General features: G+C 33.9%; 1 protein-coding gene across 1 annotated transcript in view; it reads left to right on the top strand.

Annotated features, from left to right (window-relative positions):
- The first annotated feature begins 8,421 nt into the window (after positions 1-8,421).
- LOC124359032 overlaps positions 8,422-27,860 on the top strand; it is a 35,707-nt gene continuing 16,268 nt past the window's right edge. Inside the window, exons 1-2 of the mRNA XM_046811381.1 lie at positions 8,422-9,261; positions 9,347-9,394. The gene's annotated coding sequence lies outside the window, so the exon portion shown is untranslated. The remainder of the gene's footprint in view (positions 9,262-9,346; positions 9,395-27,860) is intronic.

Genomic DNA, 27,860 nt, shown 5'->3' with positions numbered 1-27,860 from the left:
ATACTCACAGCTTATTGAAGTGAAAAATCACACAAAATATCTACATTTTGAATTCATTCCACAAGGGCTTCAAAAATTCCATCATCAGAAGGACTTGTCGAATAAATTTAAACTTATAGGAAAATTTGTATGAACAAGAACTCATTCTTCAATGAATTCACAACTAAATACAAAATATTTATTTTTTGTTTAAATGCACAAAAATATTTCTTTTCTGGCTAAACACGTTTTTTTGCTATTTTATTGATCAAAAAGGTATAATTGCTATTCGGTTCTCCATTTAATATCTTACCATGTGCCAGTTCAATGAAAGATTAATTTGGTTCCACATAATAGCTCCCTGTCAGTGTTACCAACCATACAGTGCTCCGTATCCCGTAATTCACCCTGCTCTGTGAGCCCTGACGCCATAGTTCACTGGTGCTGTCTTGTTTTGTGCTGCTAGACATATATTAAGGATAGCAACATATTGTTTGCTGTTCCCTGTGTCTGTCCGCACACAATGTGTTAAAGTCACAATGGCTAAGCAGTAACCAAATTCACATTAATCGTGGCATTAAATAGCCAAGTAGTGATCGACTGAATCTCAATAAAACGTAATCGTACTTGTAAAATGTAGAGCTATTGAATCCAGAAATATATTAATAATACAGGAAATGTTTATTTAACTTATCAGAAAAGTGTTTGCTTCGTGGAAAACACGTTACGAAATTGCAAATTTTCAGGTAGGAAATTGTTCAAAGCGAATTAACCCGCTCGATTTTAACTTACCTAAAAACATACAAGGTGTAAAAAAAGCCCGCGCGGGCTTGATAACTCCCGAAAGATTACAGGAAAAGCTATAAAACTTGGTACATCATTACAGCACCTATAAATGTACTTTTTGAAGTAACTACAATTTTTGTCATTATAGGGGGATGGCTCGCAAGGAGTCAGTAGGAAATATTAAATGAGAGCATAGGTCGGGTAGTACATCATATTAAAATGTATATGTATATGTAAAATGTATATTACATCATATACATTGTATTAGTAGAATACAATGCCACAAATCCGACCTCAAAGGGTCCATTCTTTAACAAATTACGCTGGTTTAAAATTAGAAACATTTACAATGCAGGTTCTGTTCTAGGTGGTTTAATATTCTTTTCCTGGCTCAAGTTGTGAAATTTAAACTCAGTAAATGAATACTGAAGTTATGAAATAGTTATTGTTTGGTTAACTTTTAAACTTTGGTATCCAACCTCTTGATTCGAGAGTAGGATTTTTTCATTGACTATTGATCATCTCTGAAAAATATACGACAACGCTTGTATATTATTATCACAAGCATTCTGGACACTCACGTCTACTAACCTCTTATAATAAATATAACTTATTATTGTATACATAAATTTCAGTAAACTATTAATGACACGTTAAATTAATGTATAATAGAGACACACCTAGATAATAATAAAAAATTCTCTAATGAGCAGCGTGACTATATGTATACTTGTCAGTATGACAAATTCCTATAAAGAGTTTTTTTGCATAAGCCGACATTAGCCCGAGACGGACAGGCATGTGAATGACATAAGGTCTCCCCTGTTTAATAATGAACTGTACATTCCTGACAAATGAAGTTGAAGAATTTCTCGCAGGATGACGAGATGCCGGAGAGACTGATGAGGGAAGGAAGCCGGTCGTAAACCAAGAAACTGTATTCACAAGACTGGAGTAGGCATGTCTAGAACACCCTGTCAGTGAGGGGGGAGAGGGGAGAATTATCTGCGGAAAATTAATTGTGGTTCAAATTCCTGGAACCGAGCACTTGCCCACTATTGGTTAATATTCGAGTACTTTATCTTTCATAAAGTAATGAAGGTTTTATGTAAGATCTATTCAATCTTAATTATTGGCTGAATAATCAGTGTTAACAATGACTATTACTCAGGGGGCTGGCAAAATTCCATTCTGTCTGTCTACCTACAGTGAGCTAATTGCATGAAACATAATTTGTACATAGGCAATATCGAGTTAGATTATATTGCACGTGCATCCATGGATTTGGTTGATCTTTAACGAAGCAATATCATTGAGGAGGATATCTGGAGAACTAATTATGTTATAGACTTATAGAATGTTAGATTATATTGCACGTGCATCCATGGATTTGGTTGATCTTTAACGAAGCAATATCATTGAGGAGGATATCTGGAGAACTAATTATGTTATAGACTTATAGAATGTTAGATTATATTGCACGTGCATCCATGGATTTGGTTGATCTTTAACGAAGCAATATCATTGAGGAGGATATCTGGAGAACTAATTATGTTATAGACTTATAGAATGTTAGATTATATTGCACGTGCATCCATGGATTTGGTTGATCTTTAACGAAGCAATATCATTGAGGAGGATATCTGGAGAACTAATTATGTTATAGACTTATAGAATGTTAGATTATATTGCACGTGCATCCATGGATTTGGTTGATCTTTAACGAAGCAATATCATTGAGGAGGATATCTGAAGAACTAATTATGTTATAGACTGACTTATAGAATGTTAGATTATATTGCACGTGCATCCATGGATTTGGTTGATCTTTAACGAAGCAATATCATTGAGGAGGATATCTGGAGAACTAATTATGTTATAGACTTATAGAATGTTAGATTATATTGCACGTGCATCCATGGATTTGGTTGATCTTTAACGAAGCAATATCATTGAGGAGGATATCTGGAGAACTAATTATGTTATAGACTTATAGAATGTTAGATTATATTGCACGTGCATCCATGGATTTGGTTGATCTTTAACGAAGCAATATCATTGAGGAGGATATCTGGAGAACTAATTATGTTATAGACTTTATAGAATGTTAGATTATATTGCACGTGCATCCATGGATTTGGTTGATCTTTAACGAAGCAATATCATTGAGGAGGATATCTGGAGAACTAATTATGTTATAGACTTATAGAATGTTAGATTATATTGCACGTGCATCCATGGATTTGGTTGATCCTTAACGAAGCAATATCATTGAGGAGGATATCTGGAGAACTAATTATGTTATAGACTTATAGAATGTTAGATTATATTGCACGTGCATCCATGGATTTGGTTGATCTTTAACGAAGCAATATCATTGAGGAGGATATCTGGAGAACTAATTATGTTATAGACTTATAGAATGTTAGATTATATTGCACGTGCATCCATGGATTTGGTTGATCTTTAACGAAGCAAGATCATTGAGGAGGATATCTGGAGAACTAATTATGTTATAGACTTATAGAATGTTACAGACTTTTGGCACGAGTCTTCATTTCTAAAACTTTTTACAAAGGCAACTTCGAGTTCGGAGATGGTACAAGTTCCTCTGTGGGATGTTCTTCATTCTGTTACACGTAGCGTGCTCTGGCATATTGGACAATATTTCGAGATGGAGCAAATAAATTGCCTTATATTTCTCTCTAGATTCATCTTACAACCATAGTACCAGTTAATAGTGGTGTAATATTCTCTCATCCGTGAAAATTTACGGATTTTTGAATACTACAGTAGCGTAACGTTATGTTTCAAAGTTGTCTTACAGTAATGAGGTTGTACGTAAGAAAGGCCTTGAAGTCCTAATTACACCTCAATAAAGAAATATTAATATAATTTAATTTAATTTTTTGTACTACATTAACTCTTTTCCTAGCTGGATATAGTGAGTGTGTGATAAGTCTGAGAGTATTCGCATACAGCAATGGACACATGCTAAGTAAAGGGTGGTACATACACGACTATATAATGCCAATTACTATCAAATTCATGACATTGGTGTAATACTCAACTACAATTAATATTTACCGATAAAGCGGAAACATCGAAAGCAGGTAACGCGAAATCTACTGTTAACAGGTTAGTGCCTCTGATAAAGCCGTTTGGATGAAAAATTTGGAAATACTTGTAAACGTGTAAATGACGTGTTTATATTGAAAGTCAGTGTCAGCAGTGACACGTCTCTCCGGATGTGTCAACACCCGTCTGATGCAGTATTGACACCTGACGCGCCTCGGTTGTCATGGAGATTACAAGGTGCACGGAAATGCACTGGAAACACTATTATCAAACTGCCACTCCCAGTTAACTGTACGGGACGACGTTTTAAATGTCGAAATACGTGATTTCCAGAATATAACGCCTCGATTATTCTGGATCTGGCGGAACTAAAGTCATACAACGCGAGTGCAAATAAATGTCTTTTAATCTCTGTCGAAATGACAGAATTATAAGACGTAAATGCAGTTGCCAAGTGTCTGTAATAGAGATAAGATTCTAATCTTATCTCACGTTTATAAATCTAGTCTCCCTCTTTGCATCAGGCAGACAACTGGCAGATAAATATTGTAAACATTTTCAGATAAAGAACTGTTTTACTTTAGTGAACGTTTAAAGAGCATGGATTATGCTTTTGTGTTGGTAGGGAATTTTCACCTCTACCATTCATGCAGTTGGAGGGTAACTCAAATTTACCCCACAACAAATCAAAAATAATATTGATGTCGACCCAAGGGTTTCCAGGCTTAACGACTTAAAATTTTAACTAGAAGTAAGAGATTTCTAACCTGGTCTCCATTTTACCTTCTGCTGTTCTCTCTTGGTTATGAACATATATAATGTAAGTGATTGTAATATTTCATTGTTACATGATTTGAATAATTTAGATAAATGTTTGATGACGTATATTTTTTTCAAAAACTATAATTACATTATTTAGGTTTTTTAAATACAGTTTAGTAATCTTCCATCGAAATAAAAATGTGGATTGCTTAAGGACATATACTATGAATAGAACATAGTTAATAATTAGGTTTTAATATATACAACCAGAACTATAAATATACTATTCAGGGTGTAAATTTAAGTCCTGATACACCTGGATATATTTTAAACGGATTGAGATATCGATGAAAAGTTTTGATCACACCTATTTAAATACTATTTTAGACTTTTTGGAGGGTAAAAAAGCCCCCCTTTTTCAAATGGGAATTATAGGAGGGTCACTTTAACTTTTCAAATTGCAACCCCCTATCTTATGACATGTATTTTATATTGTATTTTTATATGTTATTTATTAATAATGTACTACTGACTTTTGTCATACATGTAATACATGTCTACGACAATAAAAAGATTGAAATTGAAATATCATTTTAAAGGTTTATTAAATGGAAGCACAATGAAATGAACAACACATCTCTACAACGAAACTAGCAAAAGCGTGGATGGGGTTTTAAAGTCACAATTTGTCACAAGTCATTATAGTCAACAATTGTCTTTGAAATATCTGGCTCTAGGAGGTCGGCTTTAGAGATTAAATTGACATTTTAATTTTGTCAAACAAACGAGACCATTGAAAACTTCATACGATGTGTTGGTAACGTGTCACAAAATGTAATACTACGCTGCTACACAGCAACTAAGCACGTTTTCTAAATTGTATAATCTACGTTTTTTCTGGTTTCCAAGATTTACATTTTTCAAATCCCAAAATCATCACACTGTCAACTTTCTTGCCATTTGAAAACACAAACTAAAAATTCTCATGGTTTTATTTTATTTTGTAATTATGTACTTATGTTTGTATTTATTTACTATCAACTTTCTGAAATCTCATAAATAATTTGCCATTTCATAATAATCAAGAAAGAGCAATCAATTATAAAGAACCACGGGAGTTGTGTAAAAGTAATTTCTTTAACAAATCGACATGATATAATTATATTACACATATCTATTCATCAGTTTGAATGAGCCAATCCCATCAGTGTGTGTGTAAAAGACAGCGAGGGGAGGAAGGCCGATGAAAGCAGCAGATAGGCTCCCGTCTATATGAGACTTTATTCAGAGAATGGCGCAGAGAGCCAATAATGTCACATTGACATCTGCTTTGATCGTTCAAGCCCGATGTTACTTTCAATACCTAAACAAAATCTTATTTCTGTAATACAATATTGGGATTCATATTTCTGATGTAAAGGTAGGTATTTCCTCTTTGGAGACTTTCATCCTGCGATGGATGGCGATTTTCCTCCCCGAACATTTGTCGGTAAAATACCCCAAATGGGAATTGAAACCGTGCGCCTTGCATGGCAACAATGAACAACTCAAGTTTTACCGACGACACAAAGTCACTTACTTTTTTATCTATCACAAACTTTATTGTTCTGCTAAACATTATTCTCCATTATCTATTAATTGATAAAAGAAAAGTTACAATTATCCAATTATTTTATTTTTTTTCACAAGAGACCTTTCAAAATCAAAGTTGCGATGTGATCAGATGTGAATCAACAATTTGAAATATTATAAACATTTTACAATTCAAAACAATTGTCAGCTGAATAAAGCTTAATAAAAGATTTTTTAAATTAAAATTAAATAAAAATATTAATATATGTGTAAAAGTTTGGGTCAAACAGCATTTAGTTATATTTTAAAGGAAGGGTGAATTTGTATACGGTTTAAAATCATTGTTTAATATTTTATATATGTATACTGTTTCATAAGCTAATGAGAAATCCAAAAGATGGATATTTGGATATATCGATTTTAAATATCCTGGCAACCTGACAAATGTTTCCCGTCAACTGTCATCGAGATAACTATTTTGTGTATGTCAAGGTTATTTTGATTTTGTCAAGGTATGAAATATCACCAATAAATTACTATACATTAATATTCTTTAAATATTTATTAAATTCTTCCATTTTGAATCCAACACTAAGGTCGTCGATGTTAAAGCAGTGTATGTCTCTATCTGTGCTACAATTGTGTGACCTCTGTTCGTGTACAAACATGAGCACCACACGTATTGATAAAGAAACGTTTCTGAAGATTCAAGAATTCCGAGAATACTAAAAAATATGGAGGAAAATACAATAATACCTCTGCGTTACATATTTTTTCTACAACAAATCATTCGCTGACAAAAAAGCTTCTACTGCAAGAGAGGTACGAAGTACAAGAGGATGAATAAATTGACAGTCGATTACTGTACAGAGTATATCACACAAGGGAAGCCCCATTATATAAGCGCCATAACAATAGCTCTGCCACTGTAATAATGACTTAATGAAGTGGACCATACTGGGGCTATTGTGCAACAGCTAAACAGTATCTATAGGACGTTTATGGCCAGTAAATCCATTTAAATAATCAGAGCGTATCAGACTCTATGTGTTTTAAAGGTGGTTTAAATCTGCTATATTTTCAGCTACACCTAATGCTTTTTATATACTACACAAACACGAGGTACATACACAATTCAGGGCAGATTCGTTTTTAGCTTTGTTTACCATTATCTGCTGGTTTTTTTTTTTACGCGGACCATAAGGTACAGTAGCTTCTAATTCAATGTCAATCTTTTTCATTCAGATTATGATCCGTTGACTGCCTAAAGTGAGCACCTTTTTCTTGATAAAATATACTATAATATAACGTTAAATTACAAAATATAAATAAATAAACAGCAAAGTTATATATCGTCACAAAGTTTTCAAAATTCATTGTTAAAACATGTATTTTCTTCTATATAACTCAAAATATATTGCACACACATTTTGAGCAATAATTTTACACTTTTCAAGATATAATATAATCTTATTCAAGATACGATATAATTTTAATTCTAAACTAAGGAAATCACCCAAAATTCTGCTACTGGGAGTAAATTAAGTCCTGATACCCCTGGATATATTCCAAACAGATTGAGATATCAATTTACAACCTTCACCATACTTATTAAAATACTGTTTCGAATTTTTTTCACTTATAAAAATCCCCTCCCCTTTTCAAAAGGGAGTACTTGGGGGTAACTTTAAAGTTTCAAATTGCAACCCCTATCTTGTGACATATCATTTTAACGGCCTACTTAATAGAAACGCTCTGATTATTTAAATGGATTTACTGGCCATAAATGGCATGAATAAATTATCTCTACAACGTTCCTAGCAAAAGTGATGAGCAAAGAATCTGTTATTGCCACTGTTTTTCGATGGTACAGACCTTTAAAATGACATGTCACAAGATATGGGTTGTAATTTAAAAATGTAAAGTAACCCCCCACCCCGTACTCTCTTTTGAAAAGGGGGAGAATTTTTTTTATAATTCAAGAAGTAAAAAAAGGATTGTAATAAGTATGGTGAAGGTTGTACATCGATATCTCAATCTGTTTGGAATATATACAGGCGTGCCAGGTACATTTACACCCTGTATCTAACTAGATCGCTTCACCATTACTTGTTTTAACAGTGTCAATATATCGACCTGCCAGGCCGAAATTATATATGGCTAATTTATTACTGTGGAACTACCTCAACATTCCAAAGTCAACTATTAACACTACAATCTCGATAAAACGTCAAGATAAAGGTGTTATCAGTGTGAGATAGTAGATGCCGATAAGATAAGAGATGTTTTCTCACAGTTGGCAGATACAGCCCAACGACTCACGATGTTGGGAACCTGCTCCAAGTGTAATGTCCCCATAGGAGCGGTCAGTGGACAGGATGTGGTCAAGTGTAATGGGTGCGGGGATACCGTCCATTTCCAGTGCTCAGGACTCCACTCGTCCAAGAAACTGTCGCCGAAGATCATTTACCATTGTGAGAAGTGTACGGGTGGCAAAAAATAATATTATATAAATTAATATACACATAAATATATTACACATAATTACATATAAATTAATTGACACGTCTCTTAAACCTTTTTGTAAACACCGTAAAGTTCAATTTTGTGAAAGTTTAAATACAGCATTTTTTTAATGTTATTTTTGAAGTTAGATGATTAAAGAATAAAAGTATTTATAACATTTGTTATTGTTAATGTCACAATAATGGAACACTTCATTTCGAGAATCGAAGTCAACCCACTTCTTTAGGTGCCAAACCCTTAAGTTTGTTAAGCATGCGCGAAAATATAAAACTAGACAATATGTGGTGACTAAATTGAAGCCATAGTTGACAATCGAACAAGATGCACATAGCTTAGCCATGATGGGGAGGGTTGATTCAGTGTGAATGTTGAGTTTGCTCCAGTTCATTTTCCTCTTGGTGCAACTTCTGGAATCTGACGCTGTCACACACTTGATTCCTGGAGTCATGTTTATCTAAAGACATCTAAAACATTTCGGCAGTAAAGAAGCTTAACACGATCTCTTTGCATAGTTTCGACATCAGTGTCAACTAGAATACAAAATGTAGCGTAATCTAGGTAAGGAGGTATTCTCATTGTCTCATCAAATGCACTATTGATTACATCTAGTTTCTACAATTAATTAAAGTTTCAACATCGTCAGTTTACAGACGCTGGGCTAAGTGAAAGGCGAACTGGAGCTGAACAAAACGTAAGTTAAAAACTCAAACATATACCTGGAAGTCCAAGTTACTACGGCAAGTACCAACATTTTACTGCACAGAACAAAATATCCCTACACATCAGATAAGCTGAGAAAACGTCTCATATCCTTACTAAGTCTTAAGGTTTTTGGCACCTGAAGAGCAGTCCGTACATTAAAATCCTTGAAACCTAGTATTATGTTGTGCTAATTAACGGTTGCAAATATCCGAAACCTGCTTTTCTTTCCTTACCCAAACGTTAAAAAATAATTGATAAGAAATGGATCACATTTTCTATGCAGAACATTTCTGGCATTTCGTATACACTAAGGTCCAAATTTAGATATCATTTATTTTTGCATTCTTTCAGCTGCACTTCAGAAATAAAACTGAAATATTTTTTTAATATGTTTATGCATGCATTCATTTTTAACTTGTAACTGTGTAAATGTCGTGTAAGTGGAATTCTTTAAAAATTGCTTTTCATATAAATAAAGCATGATTAAGATAAAATTCAACATTTGTTAGCCTAAACATTTTAACATTGAAAATTATTACGTGAAAATGTTGTCTTTACAGGTATATTTATTTGTTGTTCTTTCTTATAGAATTTCATTTAATTGATGACATATTCCACAATTAATCCTTCAATTTTAGTTTACTATACATAACAATCGACGTGTTTAATGTATTAAGAATGTGCCGTTTTGAAATGCCTTACAAAAATCATTCAAATTGTGTAGTTAACGTAGATTGAGCCAATTCGATTTGACCATAATTATAATTTCTGATAGAAAATCCGTCTGAGACTAGTTTTCGAACAAAAATTATAAGGTACCATCAAACCGAATCAAAATTTGTTCAAATGTGTTGTTCAAAATTGGTCCATGTGATGATGTGATGTGTGATGGGACATGAATGTGTTCATACTGAGAGCCAATTTCAAAATTAATAAATAGGGGGCTTTCCCTTGATTCCAAATAGCGAATATTTAAATTAATAGTCGATCTTATAATAAATTAAAAAAGAGCTTGAAAGCGTGATTACAAATTGTTAAAAATTTCAAAGTAATATTCTAAGATGTAACACAAAAATACTGAAACGCGTGTATCAGGTAAAGTCGTCTTGTAAGGAGGATGTATTACTCATATAGCCTCGACTTTATAAGCCTTACTCATCCAGTGAAAACACGCGGGTGTAAATTACTCATCTGATTCAGTTATTGCCCCAGCCCCAGCCCCGGCTCACAGAGTAAAGAGGCGGGACGGGGCGCTTCTGTCTGCGAAGATTGGTTCTTGTGTATATCTTACCTTCGGGACAAAGGAAGGGGAAGGAGATTGAGAGGGTGGTTCCACGTAAACTATATTAGATCTATTTACAAACAGGATAATTTATATATGCATATATGGAAAATTTTAAATGGTACTTTAGTTTACGTGCTTTTCAGAGACAATTAAACATTTAAATTTAAATCTATGACGCCAGTTTCTAACGTGGTGGCCACTTTAAAAATTGTTATGAAACAACCTATATTTTCAAAAGGAAGTAACTTAAAGAAAATTTATTCTTGACAGCTTTTGAAATGAAATACTTGTGTACTCACTGAACAAGAATTTTTTTATTTTCTCTTTCAATAATCCTAAATATATACAAACGTTCATAATTTCCCAACAAGAAGAAAATAAATGAAAATACATGTGGAGGGCAATACAGATATAAACAGTACTAATTTATCTTAAAATACAATGTATTTAGTCATTTAGTTTGGATTCAATGAGGTCTAAAGTAAAAAGAGAAAATGTAGGCATCTATGAATATGACTGTTTCGAGAAGAAGAACGTTTCAGTATTTGGAGTAAAATGAAAACTGAACAAAACTACCATAAACCAGTGTTGTAAAACGTGGTTAAATTGTTTTTAGGTGTTTAACTGTGTTTAAACATTATATATATATTTAAATTTAACTTTCTGAGAGGAAGATACGTATAGTTAAGTTTTAATTAGATTAAGTTATGGCAGGAAAAAATTAAAAAATAATAAACAAGGAAAGCAATGGAAAATAAAGTACGAGTATAAGTTATTCAGAAATGGAGTAAACAAGACAATGTAAAGAGTTTAATTTAACTCCAGTTTATCCACATGGTATTGTTTATATTACATCCAGTTAATTTGCTGACTCGTAATATAAACAAATGCACATGGATTCCTTACGAAAATAGTAGAGTTCTATAGTTGAATTGAATAATTCTGGAGGAATAGATACTTTATCTATTTCTATAGAACTGTACAATACACAGTTAACTATAATTTTGTAAAATGGAATGATTTGCCATATTTAATTTCCATTGTTTATTTAATCCTAAATGTAATAAGAAAGCAATAACGTTATTGTTATTTAACCTATTTAGTACCAGGTCCAATATTAGTAAGGATACCTTGCAAACAACTACCTTCCTCGTTTTTCGACTGTGACAGACATAAAATCTTTAATATTTAACTTTTACTCTCCTACTCGATGATTTGTCAATTTACTTTAAAGTCTTATTACACATTTTACACCATACTAATAGTTCATTTAACAATAACGTCATTTGCTGTTTTAGTATATTTAAACTTACTTACACAATGTGCTTAAACATGTAAATGTTTACATGTGATAGTCTATAGTTTCGTAACAAATAATTAAAAGTGGTTATTGTAATTTTAAATTGTTTAAAAATTTACTTTATATTGAAAATTTCATAAATATAGAATGTTCCATAAGAAATATATAGTTGGCCATAAAATTGTAAAATTATAAATTCAAAATTCATATTTTTAATTGTGATTGAAAAGTACATGTTCCCCATTTGTGCTGAAGGTGTTATTTGTGTACAGTAGATGACACAGGTAAGATGGACACTCTGTTTGTAAATATATAATGTGTACAAGATATGCGTATGCAATGCCCCATAACACGTAAAATATTTCGCTAGTTTGTATGCAAAATGTCAATTCTATGCCTTCCATGTGTTACTATATTAAGTGTTAAAATGTCATATTATTTTCTATTTATTATTATTCTGTTTATAAATTTAATTATTTTTATATTTTATAGTCGCCACCATGAAACCATATTATAAGACAGTCTAAAAAGTTTGCTAAATTCAAACCAAATTACATTAGATGATACGCTCCATCATCGAACATGATGCTGCCTGTATTGAAATGGCTTCATGCTAAATTCCAAGTCTCGCTCTCGAGATGTCGTATGAAGAGACATAAAGAAATGGAATTTTTCAAGTCCTGCGAGTGTTAAGCTTCGCTAAGTCTCAGCCACTAAAATCAGGTTGTGTTACAGCCTCCAGGTTAAGTGTTAGGGAGGGCTTCGTGACCCTCTTCGCCTGGTAAAATAAGACACGTGTACTTTACTTAAAGGACGAACTCAAAAATAAACGATAATAAATACTCCACGACTGGGAAACCGAGTGTAGTATAGTAAGGAGAAATATCCCAGAACATATCCTTGTCTCTCCTGACATTTAATGTTCTCTCGGGATACCACTAGACGAGATCAAACCGTATAGATGGTTATGTTAACACGAGGATACATGGCGTCACATCATGAGGGACAGGCTATGTTCATGAGTCAATGTAAGAATATATTTACCCACTCTATTGTGTGGATCGTCGTTAACGCTTATACCTTTGATAATTTTTATTGGATTAACACCATAAGTCTGAATGGGCGTCGAAAGAACTCTGCATGTCCAATATTCGCAACATATATTGCCGTGAAGGGTGCCACAACTCATTTTGATATAAAAAATAATTATGTAACAGTCTTTTCTATAGATTAAATTAAAAAAAGAAATTTAAATGCTAACAAAATCATGAATAATAATATGTAAAGATTGTAATGCAATCGACTGAAGATTCCACACAGTAAAATATTACAAGCTCGATGGTGTGTTGTGAACGTGTAATAGTAATGGTCTATGATATGTGACCGAGCATCAATGTGAGATATATTCAAACAGCGCTGATCACTGTTTACTGCGTCTGTTTACAACATCCCACATAGTAACACGTTACAAGCTCCATGGTGTAATAGTAAGAGTCTATGATATGTGACCGAGCATCAATGTGAGATATATTCAAACAGCGCTGATCACTGTTTAATGCGTCTGTTTACAACATTCCACATAGTAACACGTTACAAGCTCCATGGTGTAATAGTAAGGGTCTATGATATGTGACCGAGCATCAATGTGAGATACATTCAAACAGCGCTAATAATTTTTAATGCGTCTGTTTACAACATTCCACATAGTAACACGTTACAAGCTCCATGGTGTAATAGTAAGGGTCTATGATATGTGACCGAGCATCAATGTGAGATATATTCAAACAGCGCTAATCACTGTTTAATGCGTCTGTTTACAACATCCCACATAGTAACACGTTACAAGCTCCATGGTGTAATAGTAAGGGTCTATGATATGTGACCGAGCATCAATGTGAGATATATTCAAACAGCGCTGATCACTGTTTAATGCGTCTGTTTACAACATTCCACATAGTAACACGTTACAAGCTCCATGGTGTAATAGTAAGGGTCTATGATATGTGACCGAGCATCAATGTGAGATACATTCAAACAGCGCTAATCACTGTTTAATGCGTCTGTTTACAACATTCCACATAGTAACACGTTACAAGCTCCATGGTGTAATAGTAAGAGTCTATGATATGTGACCGAGCATCAATGTGAGATACATTCAAACAGCGCTGATCACTGTTTACTGCGTCTGTTTACAACATTCCACATAGTAACACGTTACAAGCTCCATGGTGTAATAGTAAGGGTCTATGATATGTGACCGAGCATCAATGTGAGATACATTCAAACAGCGCTAATAATTTTTAATGCGTCTGTTTACACATTCCACATAGTAACACGTTACAAGCTCCATGGTGTAATAGTAAGGGTCTATGATATGTGACCGAGCATCAATGTGAGATATATTCAAACAGCGCTGATCACTGTTTACTGCGTCTGTTTACAACATCCCACATAGTAACACGTTACAAGCTCCATGGTGTAATAGTAAGGGTCTATGATATGTGACCGAGCATCAATGTGAGATATATTCAAACAGCGCTGATCACTGTTTACTGCGTCTGTTTACAACATCCCACATAGTAACACGTTACAAGCTCCATGGTGTAATAGTAAGGGTCTATGATATGTGACCGAGCATCAATGTGAGATACATTCAAACAGCGCTAATAATTTTTAATGCGTCTGTTTACACATTCCACATAGTAACACGTTACAAGCTCCATGGTGTAATAGTAAGGGTCTATGATATGTGACCGAGCATCAATGTGAGATATATTCAAACAGCGCTGATCACTGTTTACTGCGTCTGTTTACAACATTCCACATAGTAACACGTTACAAGCTCCATGGTGTAATAGTAAGGGTCTATGATATGTGACCGAACATCAATGTGAGATATATTCAAACAGCGCTGATCACTGTTTACTGCGTCTGTTTACAACATCCCACATAGTAACACGTTACAAGCTCCATGGTGTAATAGTAAGAGTCTATGATATGTGACCGAGCATCAATGTGAGATACATTCAAACAGCGCTGATCACTGTTTAATGCGTCTGTTTACAACATCCCACATAGTAACACGTTACAAGCTCCATGGTGTAATAGTAAGAGTCTATGATATGTGACCGAGCATCAATGTGAGATATATTCAAACAGCGCTGATCACTGTTTACTGCGTCTGTTTACAACATTCCACATAGTAACACGTTACACGCTCCATTGTGTGTTGTGAACGTGTAATAGTAATGGTCTATGATATGTGACCGAACATCAATGTGAGATATATTCAAACAGCGCTGATCACTGTTTACTGCGTCTGTTTACAACATCCCACATAGTAACACGTTACAAGCTCCATGGTGTAATAGTAAGGGTCTATGATATGTGACCGAGCATCAATGTGAGATACATTCAAACAGCGCTAATAATTTTTAATGCGTCTGTTTACACATTCCACATAGTAACACGTTACAAGCTCCATGGTGTAATAGTAAGAGTCTATGATATGTGACCGAGCATCAATGTGAGATATATTCAAACAGCGCTGATCACTGTTTACTGCGTCTGTTTACAACATCCCACATAGTAACACGTTACACGCTCCATGGTGTGTTGTGAACGTGTAATAGTAAGGGTCTATGATATGTGACCGAGCATCAATGTGAGATACATTCAAACAGCGCTAATAATTTTTAATGCGTCTGTTTACACATTCCACATAGTAACACGTTACAAGCTCCATGGTGTAATAGTAAGAGTCTATGATATGTGACCGAGCATCAATGTGAGATATATTCAAACAGCGCTGATCACTGTTTACTGCGTCTGTTTACAACATCCCACATAGTAACACGTTACAAGCTCCATGGTGTGTTGTGAACGTGTAATAGTAAGGGTCTATGATATGTGACCGAGCATCAATGTGAGATACATTCAAACAGCGCTAATAATTTTTAATGCGTCTGTTTACACATTCCACATAGTAACACGTTACAAGCTCCATGGTGTAATAGTAAGAGTCTATGATATGTGACCGAGCATCAATGTGAGATATATTCAAACAGCGCTGATCACTGTTTACTGCGTCTGTTTACAACATCCCACATAGTAACACGTTACAAGCTCCATGGTGTAATAGTAAGGGTCTATGATATGTGACCGAGCATCAATGTGAGATACATTCAAACAGCGCTAATAATTTTTAATGCGTCTGTTTACACATTCCACATAGTAACACGTTACAAGCTCCATGGTGTAATAGTAAGAGTCTATGATATGTGACCGAGCATCAATGTGAGATATATTCAAACAGCGCTGATCACTGTTTACTGCGTCTGTTTACAACATCCCACATAGTAACACGTTACACGCTCCATGGTGTGTTGTGAACGTGTAATAGTAATGGTCTATGATATGTGACCGAGCATCAATGTGAGATACATTCAAACAGGGATCGGTACTGTCTGCAACACTATTTTTAATTTTCATAAATGATTTAATGAATGTTCCATTCAAGGGTAAAATAATAGCATTTGCCGATGACGTTGCCATCCATTACTCCAAGAAAAGTTGGGAAAACATATGGGTCGACATTAATGAAGATTTGCAGTCCTTGGGAACCTGGTGTATTAACAACAGAATGAAAATAAATGCTGAAAAAACAAACTTTATTAATTTTGACCTAAAACAATACTCTTTCCCTAATACTTTAAAATATCACGATTATTTAAATTGCTCAATCAATGATAACTGTCCCTGCCCGATTATTAGTCAAGTAACTCATATAAAATATCTGGGCGTAATTCTAGACGAAAACGCTTCATGGAAGCAACACATCTATCATCTACAGACCCAATTAAGAAAAAATATAAGAACGTTCTATTATTTAAGAAATCTTTTAACCGATGACCTTTTACGTATGCTATATTTTGCCTTAATCCACTCAAGACTGACTTATGGTATAGAAGTGTGGGGTGCAGCAAACAATACCACAATAAATCCATTAGAAATCATACAAAAACACTTTATAAGGATCATAACATTTAAATCCAAACACGAACCGTCCTTGCCTCTATTTTCGCCTCCTAAAAATTCTGCCTCTGAAATACCTTTTTATTTTTAAAGTATTAAAAATGTTTTACATACGTAGTGGAAATAAATGTTCAAAACAATTTCGCTTCTATACCAGGGCAGCTTCTAAAGTAACATACATTAGACCAAAAGTGAATAAAACTATGTTCAGTAAAAACATTTATATTTTTAGGCCCAAAAATTTTTAATATTTTACCAATAGACATAAAAAACAGTCAAAACATAAGGCTATTTCAGATTAAATTAAAATCATGGCTGTTTGATAAAGACAACATTAATGACCTGGTAGAAATATTACATTAGCTATAATTATAAAAATTAAAAACGAATTCCTATTGTAGATATATGGAATAGAGTTTATATGCGTTTGTGTAAATATTTTTAAGTATTCAATTGTTTGGCTTTATTTAATGTATTGGATGTTTTTAGTTCACCTACTGACGAGGTTACTTAATGAAGTGAATAGTTTACTTAGTTTATTTTACTTACTCGTATTAATGTAAAGTGTACTTTGGTTCAGTTAAATAAATAAGTGCTGACACTGCAGCGGACCGCTAGGTTATAAGTAATATTTAGACTGTTTGATGTAAGAAGTTCTTGTTTATTTTCATTGTGCTAGTCACCTTTACTTGATGCGGTGACTAGTCATTCCAAGTTTTTTTACATATGTTTACCTTTGTTATTTGATGATGGAATAAATACATTCTTATTCTTATTCTTATTCTTATTCTTATTCTTATTCTTATTCTTATTCTTATTCTTATTCAAACAGCGCTAATAATTTTTAATGCGTCTGTTTACACATTCCACATAGTAACACGTTACAAGCTCCATGGTGTAATAGTAAGGGTCTATGATATGTGACCGAGCATCAATGTGAGATATATTCAAACAGCGCTGATCACTGTTTACTGCGTCTGTTTACAACATCCCACATAGTAACACGTTACACGCTCCATGGTGTGTTGTGAACGTGTAATAGTAATGGTCTATGATATGTGACCGAGCATCAATGTGAGATACATTCAAACAGCGCTAATAATTTTTAATGCGTCTGTTTACACATTCCACATAGTAACACGTTACAAGCTCCATGGTGTAATAGTAAGGGTCTATGATATGTGACCGAGCATCAATGTGAGATATATTCAAACAGCGCTGATCACTGTTTACTGCGTCTGTTTACAACATCCCACATAGTAACACGTTACACGCTCCATGGTGTGTTGTGAACGTGTAATAGTAATGGTCTATGATATGTGACCGAGCATCAATGTGAGATACATTCAAACAGCGCTAATAATTTTTAATGCGTCTGTTTACACATTCCACATAGTAACACGTTACAAGCTCCATGGTGTAATAGTAATGGTCTATGATATGTGACCGAGCATCAATGTGAGATACATTCAAACAGCGCTAATAATTTTTAATGCGTCTGTTTACAACATCCCACATAGTAACACGTTACAAGCTCCATGGTGTAATAGTAAGGGTCTATGATATGTGACCGCGCATCAATGTGAGATACATTCAAACAGCGCTAATAATTTTTAATGCGTCTGTTTACACATTCCACATAGTAACACGTTACAAGCTCCATGGTGTAATAGTAAGGGTCTATGATATGTGACCGAGCATCAATGTGAGATACATTCAAACAGCGCTAATAATTTTTAATGCGTCTGTTTACACATTCCACATAGTAACACGTTACAAGCTCCATGGTGTAATAGTAAGAGTCTATGATATGTGACCGAGCATCAATGTGAGATACATTAAAACAGCGCTAATAATTTTTAATGCGTCTGTTTACAACATCCCACATAGTAACACGTTACACGCTCCATGGTGTGTTGTGAACGTGTAATAGTAATGGTCTATGATATGTGACCGCGCATCAATGTGAGATACATTCAAACAGCGCTAATAATTTTTAATGCGTCTGTTTACACATTCCACATAGTAACACGTTACAACCTCCATGGTGTAATAGTAAGAGTCTATGATATGTGACCGAGCATCAATGTGAGATATATTCAAACAGCGCTAATCACTGTTTACTGCGTCTGTTTACAACATCCCACATAGTAACACGTTACACGCTCCATGGTGTGTTGTGAACGTGTAATAGTAATGGTCTATGATATGTGACCGCGCATCAATGTGAGATACATTCAAACAGCGCTAATAATTTTTAATGCGTCTGTTTACACATTCCACATAGTAACACGTTACAAGCTCCATGGTGTAATAGTAAGGGTCTATGATATGTGACCGAGCATCAATGTGAGATACATTCAAACAGCGCTAATAATTTTTAATGCGTCTGTTTACACATTCCACATAGTAACACGTTACAAGCTCCATGGTGTAATAGTAAGAGTCTATGATATGTGACCGAGCATCAATGTGAGATACATTCAAACAGCGCTAATAATTTTTAATGCGTCTGTTTACACATTCCACATAGTAACACGTTACAAGCTCCATGGTGTAATAGTAAGAGTCTATGATATGTGACCGAGCATCAATGTGAGATATATTCAAACAGCGCTAATCACTGTTTACTGCGTCTGTTTACAATATCCCACATAGTAACACGTTACACGCTCCATGGTGTGTTGTGAACGTGTAATAGTAAGGGTTTATGATGTGTGACCGAGCATCAATGTGAGATATATTCAAACAGCGCTGATCATGGTGTACTGCGTCTGTTTACAAAGTTCCACACAGTAACACGTTACACGCTCCATGGTGTGTTGTGAACGTGTAATACTGTAGTAAGGGTCTATGATATGTGACCGAACATTAATGTGAGATATATTCAAACAGCGCTGATCACTGTTTACTGGGTCTGTTTACAACATTCCACACAGTAACACGTTACACGCTTCATGGTGTGTTGTGAACGTGTAATAGTAAGGGTCTATGATATGTGACCGAACATCAATGTGAGATATATTCAAACAGCGCTGATCACTGTTTACTGCGTCTGTTTACAACAATATCACTTCATCATCAGGCACGTGCTCACGCTTGCATTACCACCCTTACTGTTTGTATGTGTTGAGTTTGTAGCTTAGTTACTCTAAGGGGGTCGATAAGCATTTACAGTTTAATTACATTTGAAATTTCTGTAAATGAATCTTCGGCTTTCCATATCATTGAGACGATTTTAATTATTATAGATCTTCGAATAATATGTTTAATAATTAATATGTAATATGTTGATTTTCAGTCCACCAAAATAGCTGGACTGAAAATCGATTTCTTCTTTAGGAAACTTAAGGTAAGTTATTATAAAACGCAAATGACACCTGGCTCCTAATAGCTTCACAAGGGTCAAAAAGACAAGATACAAGAAATAGAACATATCTTCTTCCAAATTTTTTACATTTTAGCAGTGATGTAAACATTATGTTTCTGACAATTCCAGTTATCCCCCAAATTTTGCAGATCCAGACGAGTCTTCATCGTCCGTACTCTCCAACCAGAATCATCGTAGTAATACGACCCTGATATTTAAATACCCTACTTTGAACAAATTGATCTGTTGCTGGGAGTTCAGCTTTCTCACTGTAACATTGCCCTGTACATAATACAAACAACATTTTGTACAAGTACTGACATAAACGCCAACTAAATCAATTAAAGCAAGTTACGCCATCTTCTTAACGCGCTGTAATGCACATAGTCAGAACCACAGTCTAGACCACAACCACAGCGTTGTTGCAAAACCGCATGTCGCGAAAAGTTTACTGCGTAGAGGTTAGCACGCTATAACATTGTGGGCTTGATTGCATTCTAACCTCCGGTGTAATGTACATTCTAGGATGTATAAAACGTACGTATACTGGTCTGTTGTAAAACTTAATGCATGACCGAAACGATGGTTTGAGAGAAAAATATCACTTCCTTCATATTTCAAGTTCAGGATTTGTGAAGAAATTCCAATTCAAGGAAACATTTTTGCGTTTTGAAAATTATAAGGGTCATGTTCAAAGGTAAGCACCGGAAGTTAAATTTTAGACAGATATGGCGGGAAGGGGTGCTTCAATGTGAATATCCACCGTCTGTTTATTGTATCGTCTGACACGTCAAAAGACGTTACCATTACACCACCAATTATTTTGTATTTGGCCGTCTCTGTCACATATGCTTTTAAATAACCAAACTAACATATGATCGGAAAACCAAATACCTGTCAAATGACTTTTATTTACATTAAATTTGTAAAAATGGCAATAGCCTTATTTAATTTCAATAAACATTGAATCACAAAAAGTACTTGCTCTGCATTTATATATATATATATATATATATATATATATATATATATATATATATTTCAGTACGCATCTCTATTAAAAATTATGTTAATCAGTTAATAAAATAAATAATAATGAGACGTATTGCTTGTAAAACTAAACTTGCACGGAACTCTTACTACCTACCCTCTCTCTACGTAACTCTATGTCTAGTCTAGTTTATTATAATGTAAACTGGTGTTGTTAATTGTGCTATCTTGATTGCATTCGAGGCATAATTATGAGGAACTCAAACTATTTTATAATATGATGTACTAATGATGTACAAATAACTTAGTGGTAAAATCTTAAATATAGCCTGTTTTGTTTTTTATGTTTTAAAGTAAAGTAAAGATGTCTTTTACAAATGTGAGTAAGTAAGGGACGTATTATTTTACCAGGGTAAGTTAGGACTAAGAAGCCCTCTCTAACACTTAACCTGGGCACCAACGGTTTAAAGGTGATTTCCAAACCACCACCAAAGGCTGGGCAGGCGGGCTGCTTGCAAGGACAGGAAAGCAGCAGCCACGCTCGACGTTGCTTGATCCGGTTATCCTGCGTAACCGACGTACCCGCTACACTGCGCCATTGCCAGTGTATTACGTAGGATTTGTAGTAATCTGCGGCATTGGTAAAATACTACGGGTTTTCGTAGTATATCTACAAGTCTTCCATAGATCATTTCTCCTGTTTTGCTTTTTTAACATTTCCGATCAAAGAAGTTATGACTAGTTTTTCTGCAGTCTCGTCTTAAAGTGTGTCTTAGTCCACTGACATAGGATTTGAAGTGGACTTTTCTTACGTTTTACATTTTGTCTCTCACACGAACACCCCGACCAATCAGCTTCCTTAGGTTTCCAGACCGTAGGCAAACATAATTATTGCAGACTTTTATTTTACTTCGGATTTGGTCCTACCTGTTCCATACCTATTTTGGTTCTGAAGGGAGAAGTGGTGAATTAGTATTGATTTTATTTAATTCGCTTTATATAAGTTTATCTATTATTGAAAGTTAAATCGAAGCTTTAATCAAATAAAATCTCTCTAACAAATAAATTTCAATAATTATCCAAAGTTTATCAAATAATTTTTATTATGTTTATAGTATACTTAGCTTTAGATTTGTGATTCATTCTGAAATTATAATACTTAGATTTGTTATTCATTGTGGCAATTAAATTTTATTCATGAAAATTTAAGTAGCCTATAGTTTGGTTATAAGTTCTAAATTTATAATCACATTTTTAATAGACATTGTATGGTTAATAACACTAAAGATAAAAAGCCCAATTTGACCACCTTGGTATACTGATTTCACTGCAGATTAAAAATGTAAATATTGCTATATTTTATTTGAACGATATTAACTAAAATATTTATTACTCATGCTTAAATACATTAGGCGTGGAATTAGATCAAATCAAATATTTTTTACGGCAAATTGATAATGTTCGACAATTTTTTCATTACTTAAGAAAACGCAAATCATCCAAAGGGAAAAGCAGCTTTAGTAATATGAACCAGAAAAACCAAAAATGACTAACTGAAACTGTGCTTTTGTGTAAAAGTGTAAAAAGTGTAAACAGGTAGCTCATAGTGTTGCACATGAGACTACAGAAGTTTAATACTACAGATAATACTACCAATTTAATTTCTTTTGTTAATGAGGTGATGCAAAAATATAGATCATCAAAAGAAATTGAAGTAAACACCCTATACTATACATTTATAAACATTAAAGCCCTTGTCCATGAGCATTTTTGTATGTCTATAATAGTCGTCTAACATTTATCATAAGATAAATTGTTCATTTGTGTTCCCTCTCTGGATTAAAATGATAATCTATTAATTTCCTTACTCCCAACAAATCTAAAAATAACCGATGTAAAATGCTTGTAGTTTTACAATACTAATCACATTTAGAACATTTTTCTGATTTTACAATTTGGAGATAATTCATATTGCTTAGCTGTAAATGTAAGTGTAAGTCGCAATAAACTACGAACGTACGAACTTGTGAAGTGTTCGTAGACCAAACTAAAGTCCGAGTTCCGCCTGACTGACTTGCGACGAACACAGTTCCCTTTGTAACTAATGGACAGACGTAATCCCGCCATTATATCACTGTTGCCAACGTTATTTAGAGTTAGCGCCTTATCAGGCTTGCCACTCGTGACAATTACCGTGGCTTGTTATGTTGGCACGCCCTCAACAATGGAGTTAAGACTGTACGGTCTCCAACCGTTTCATACAGTTCTAAAACCTTAACTAATTGTGTGGATCCTGTCAAGTTGTATGCAAATATATTCTTACTCCAGGTTTTATTTAAATTTTCAATAATAACGTAAATCCCAAGTCTAGAAATAAATGAAATCTGGCTTTAAAAACAAAGCATCAAATATACAAGGCTTTTTTATTAATATTTTAATACTTAAATGGCTTATTAAATATTAACTGTTGACATAATATAAGCCCAGTATATAATTGAGTTTCGCAAATGGTTGGGTCAACTTCAGGAAATTATATTACATCCTAATACAGCATGAAAGATCGGATGAATATGTGTTCTTTCTCACTTTGTGTCTGTCTGTCCACATGCTTTTTTTATTTTTAAAATCAAATTTTAAGAAAGATTAATGCATTCACAGTGCCTTAAAATGTTTAGTATCTTGAAAACCGTTAGTCTTATAAAATTATTACAAGAATACCGATTTTTTGAATCCGTAGAAAATTTAATGGTATCCAACTTGTTCGAATAAATTTAAACATAAAAGAGTTATAGCTATTTCGATTGTTGTTTGTTGTTTAATTTTTTTAGAGATAGGAAAGTAATCTTAGCTTCAAGAGTTGTTTTTATAAGTAGCTTATTTAACAGGTGCTCTTTAGTTAATGTAAAACATTTCTGTCTACAGAAAAATACAATTTGTTATATAGCTTACACTCAAGAACTAAAATAGCCATTACTCTTTTATTTATCAGGTGATTTAAAGAAATAGATTGCTGTTATATATATCGTTTAGATTTACAACAAAACATTATTCTTGCCACATTGCTTTAAAACAAAGGGTGAACGCAATATTTAATTTTGAAAACTATTAAATGCATAATATTGTAGCGAAAAGCGATATTATGCATTTTTTTGTAATATCCCTTTGATTAGCATAACGTAACTGTCCAGTTTTGTTCCCATAAAACATTTTTGGGATGTGATTTAAAAATAAAAACAAACAAACATGTATATAGCGCATAATTGGCTCAAGGGGCTGGAAAAATCATGTTTATCTTTCCGCATGATATTTCAAACATAAACTGACCTATAGCCTTGATATTTTTCGTGAGGCTTCACTTCTATATTGCCAACATTGAGTTCGATTATGCTGAATGTCACTCCTTTCTATTTGGCTGAGCAGTAGTGAATATTTGTATTTGGCCTTAAGAGTAACCACGATGGCAACGATAAAATAGCAGAATAAATCACTTTGTAAACAAACTGAATTACATCATAGGACTTTTGAACGTGTGACTATTATTCGTAGAGTAAAAAGAAAAATGATAGTGTTCAATGTTAAAAGCAGTTAAAAAAGATTTGATTTTAGCGCACACTTGCGTTGTAGTACTCTCCCTACCTCCCTAAAACTAAACTCAATGAACAAAAGTGTAAATGTATCATATGATACAATATGTCGAGAATAAGTCGAAAATCCGTAGAACACTTTAAATATTACTTGAAAATTCGTTTCTACATAAGCTTCAAAATGAGTTCTATTCTGGGTATGCCCAATGATACAATGTGGTAGGCGGAGCATCACTCAGTAGGCTGGCAGGTCTACAGTTTATCTTTTGTCTGGTGGGGGTGTAAGAAAGTATTTCCGGTTTAATCGTTTTTGTGCCTAACTGTTCGCAGGACTTAACATAACGAAAATGAAATAAGCTTCAGGCTTGAAAATTTGCATACAACCACAGTGAAGACTGTTACACTACACGTAACGTTTATACATGAAGGCGAGATAGTGGTAGCGCACTCACCCGGCAGGGTCTGAGTCTCGGCGGAGCAAGTACTTATTGTGATTTAATGTTCACTGAAATTAAATTAGGTTATTTCCACTTCACATTTAATTAATGTACATATTTATCTATATAAACATGTTATTCTCTGCAAGAGATTAATTAAAACCATTGCATAATGGTTAAAAACACATAAATTTTCGTGTATCTAGTAGAAGTCTAGAGATAAATATAAACTATATAAATATTTACAACAAATGTGAAAGAAACAGAAAGTGAGGAATCAAACAAGAAAAACAAACATTATAAATAAACAATACATCAGCAGCTAATGGTACATGACATTGACGTGTGTGAAGTAGAAAACATTAAACTTATCTTTAATTAAGGCCTCTAGGATTGTAAACCTAGGATTTGTAAAACTAAGTCTTGTTTAAAATTTACTTTTTTCAGTTTATCTATTAAGGTTTTCATTTTAATTTTCAAGTATCTTATTTATCCCTCTGATGATGTAAAAATTGTCTAAATGATTTTGTTTGTATACATTTATAGCGTGACTGGCTGAAGGTGTTTCCACGTCGCTATGGACAATGTGTACTCGAATGCGTAAAGCTTTCGATGTTGCCGAATATATCTTGGTTACTTGAATATATTAAGGATCTCTTTTGTCCAAATGTTTCTCTACAAACAATGTGTTACATTACTCCCATTTTGACGTTTGTTTAAGCCTCGTTCAAATGAATAGCACGCATTAGAGCTCCATCCAGATGATATTAACAATGTGGTCGTCCTTTGTTTCTGGCGAAACACATTCCATGGCTTTTAGGCCTTTTGTCTCTTTGATACGCCCAAAACAGGGAGTTGGGAGAATACAATCAGGACAGGAAGGTGTCATGAATCGAGACACTTGACACATATTCCAAGAGCGTGCACAATGCAGTGCGAGCTGAGGGTGTCAAAAGTGGCTTGCAGGCAGAAGACCCACAATGCAAATCTGCACTGCCATCTGTTGCAGTTGGTGTAGGGGCATTGAACTCTGCGCTGATCGGTCGAGAGGTAGCTTCGACCTGCAATCGTTGTACTTAAAACTTCCGCACCCGTTATTCGATTAATTTTGAGCAGATTTTGAAAAATACTTGTGGCAAAAGAATTAAAGATTATCACAAAAAACCCTTAGTCCTAGAAAATTTTAAATTCATTTGAAACTTTCATTTTTAACAAAATTTTAAGTTTGAAATTTTTAAATCTTGTAACCAGGTATATTCGCGACAGGCAGAGAATGTGCTAAACAGAACAACACAGGAAACTTTGAGACGAGAGAGAGAATTTGCTTCAAATGTAATTCCTTTATCTGGGAAGTTCTGTGCTCACACATGAGTGGGGCCCGAATACTGTAGTCCGGAGAGGGTTGTAGGTATGTGGACAGTACAACTCTCACACGCGTCTGCACCAACATGAAGACCACAACTACAGTATCACAACTACATGTTAAATTTTGGGTAATAATCGATGTCTTTCTGTAACACATGGATACTGGACAATTGTTACAAATATATTTACTTCCACTTACTTTTGTAATAAAATTGGTTTAAAAGACAAACTTACTAATATCGGGACTGATTTATAACATTATTAACCATTGTGGTAACTTAAAATTAAAATGTTTAACATTTTGTAAAAATGTAAATAAGGACTATGTTTAAATTTGTAAAAAATGAATATCCTTTAGTAATAATGTTATACAAATGTCAGTTGTCTTATCAAGAGTGACTGTTCAAATCAAATTAAATGATCCAAGCAATAATTTATTAAATATACAATCTCCGTAATTCATCCCATATCAATAGTGAAATAAATCAATTCCTTATCTTTAGTGGTTCGTTTAAGTCAGCACAACATTTATAAAATTGCTGTAAATGCATATAACTCCTTGGGTAAAGTATCACATTTTTCAAAATAGTTCCCTGTCCTTAGAAAATGTTCCATTTATATACGGCTTTCACTAAACACAGGATATTAAAAGGTTTTCACCCTGTCCAATTCAGACATCTTGTACCACCCTACCAATTATATAATGCTCGAGATGAGTAAATACATTAGCGTGCCGATATTTGTCAGTAAAATACGCAGAAATAATTCTTTTAAGAAAATTGTTGGTACTACAAAGATACGAGATCACAAATACAATTTTTTTAAACAAAAAGCTATCAAATATGATCACAATTGTAACTATATAAATAAATAAATATATATATATATATATATATCCCGCATATATGTATTTTGGAAAATATTACATAATTACTACATTTATACTTAATTACTTATATATCATACGCATGCAGTGTACTAGCAACGACACAGTCCACACTACCTGTAAAGCGATAGGGCCATCTGTCAAAGAGCCTGTATTAATGTGTGGCTGTACACGTAATGGTCGCCATCAGTTCACGGTTACGAG

The sequence above is a fragment of the Homalodisca vitripennis genome, chromosome 4 (genome assembly GCF_021130785.1).
Source record: "Homalodisca vitripennis isolate AUS2020 chromosome 4, UT_GWSS_2.1, whole genome shotgun sequence".
NCBI classification, from domain to species: domain Eukaryota; kingdom Metazoa; phylum Arthropoda; class Insecta; order Hemiptera; family Cicadellidae; genus Homalodisca; species Homalodisca vitripennis.
This window is presented reverse-complemented; position numbering and strand designations above follow the sequence as displayed.